The sequence below is a fragment of the Enhydra lutris genome, unplaced genomic scaffold (genome assembly GCF_002288905.1).
Source record: "Enhydra lutris kenyoni isolate GAN:26980312 unplaced genomic scaffold, ASM228890v2 scaffoldscaffold9, whole genome shotgun sequence".
Classification (NCBI taxonomy): Eukaryota; Metazoa; Chordata; class Mammalia; order Carnivora; family Mustelidae; genus Enhydra; species Enhydra lutris.
This window is the reverse complement of record NW_019154093.1, coordinates 62,682,857-62,685,102: the sequence shown is the minus strand read 5'-3', so window position 1 is coordinate 62,685,102 and position 2,246 is coordinate 62,682,857.

Genomic DNA, 2,246 nt, shown 5'->3' with positions numbered 1-2,246 from the left:
AGCTACAACACTACAAAACTGTTGTTTCTGGTGTCCCTCTTTTTTCCCTCTCTGCCATTCCAGTCTTCTACTCAATATTCCTTTTACTTCTTTTGAGAAATAAAAGAGACTTTTATTTTATTTATTTTGAGAAATAAAAGAGAGCTTAAAGCTCATACAAAGTGCCTGGCTTTGATATCACTCAATTAATACTATTTTTTCAAATTATTTCTCTGAATCTAAGAGAATCAAGCCTACTCTATGAGATGGATGCTACCCTTAGCCCAGTTTTACTAGTGAGGAAAAGGTGACTTGGAGAGATTAACTAATTTGCCTAAATCATGGAGCTAGTCAATGCTTTAACCACAACACTATATTGCCACTATGGCAAAGAGGTGACAGAATATCCTACCTGGGCTAAATCAGATCAAGCCAAATATCACAACATCATGATATATTTCTAAAGTTCTAATTCATTGTGGACACATTTATGTTTCTGCAGGACTTGGTCATTATATTTTTAACATTTTAAAAGACTTATTAGTATATAAACCTTAAAGATGGACTCCATGTCTACTTTTTCTTTATATGTTTTATTACTTTTCCTTACCCCATAATATACCCCAGCTCTCACATAAACCCAGCATGCTACTCAAATGTACCCTGAATGACAGATTCTCCTTTTAGGATTATGGGATGTGAGACTCCTTGCTTAGAACAGTGCAAATCTTCATAATTCAAGAAGACATTTGTTTCCATGGACGAGGACAAGGCAGCTCATTGTTCCAAGTATCATATCATTTGCATTATTGCATCACAATCATCATCATCACCATCAATTAAATAAGTGATCGATTCTGATTGTATCAGCAGACAAAGTTTGAGTTCCACAATTAGTTTTAAGGCCATTATCCTGCCCAATGGGCATTACAGGTTCGTTCAAGTCCTGTTGCACAGATAGTTCACAAATGGACGCGAACTCTCTTCAATGTCAAAGTTTTGGTTGAGTTTCAGATATGGGCAGTGGGTTGGGATAATCACAGTGATTCTCTACACAGCAGTAAAGGCGTACCATAGCTAATTATTTTATTATAGGACAAATAAGTCATTAATAATTATCAGTACATGCTTATTAAAAAACAAAATACTTTGGGGCACCTGGGTGGCTCAGTGGGTTAAGCCTCTGCCTTCAGCTCGGGTCATGATCTCAGGGTCCTGGGATCAAGTCCCACGTCGGGCTCTCTGCTCAGCAGGGAGACTGCTTCCTCCTCTCTCTCTCTCTCTCTGCTTGCCTCTCTGCCCACTTGTGATCTCTCTCTGTCAAATAAATAAAATCTTAAAAATAAATAAATTAATTAAAAAATAAAAAATAAAACAAAATAAAAACAAAATACTCTCTCCACTAGGGTTGATTTTATTTTTTTTTAATATGGCTATCTTCTGCACAATGCTGTTTCGTATTTACAGGAAGCTCCCGATTACCTTCCCTCCAAATTCTCTCACTGACACCAAAGTGATCTTCCTACAAAAAATACAAGCATGTAACTCTCATGTTTCAAAAGCTTCAGACTTTCTCTGTAACCTTCAGAGTATAATCTGATCCTTCTGGAAAATCACACCAAGCCCTCCCCCATCAGAGCCTGACTCACCTTTCCATCTTCATCTTCTCTCTCTCTTTCATACCCAATCTTTTTTCTCTCCCTCCTCTCTGTCTTGTATATTCCTTTTTAGCCATGAAGACCTGGTTCAAAATTCACCTTTGCTAAGACCCCTGGGAAGTTAGTTACTCTTCCCTCTGTAAACACCCAATATTTTTATTGACACCTGACTTGACTATGTCCTCCCACCAGAGGAACTCCTGAAGGGCAGGGATCAGTATTCATTCTTATATGCTTCTTCTGACCTAGCACCTGCCAGGTACAAGATAGAAAGCCAGTACGTACTTATTTTTTAAAAAAAGGAATAAATAAGGAATAAATAGGAAAATAAATAAGAAATAAATGCCTCACTTTAAAGTTGTTGAAACTATAGTCTTCACGCAAGAGAGAAACATCTTCAACTATTATAGATTAGTTTATTTTGAGTACATCATGAGCTTCAGAATTTTTCCCAGGCACTTGCATGGCATAATAAAGCAAGATTAAGTAGATTGTTGTCTGTGTGACCAGCCCTTCTTCATGAGCAAGGTAAAGGTCATGCTTGTATGGGATGTGCTGCTGTAATAAATAATCCCCAAACCAAACCTTCAAAAAAATAAATGAAATTCT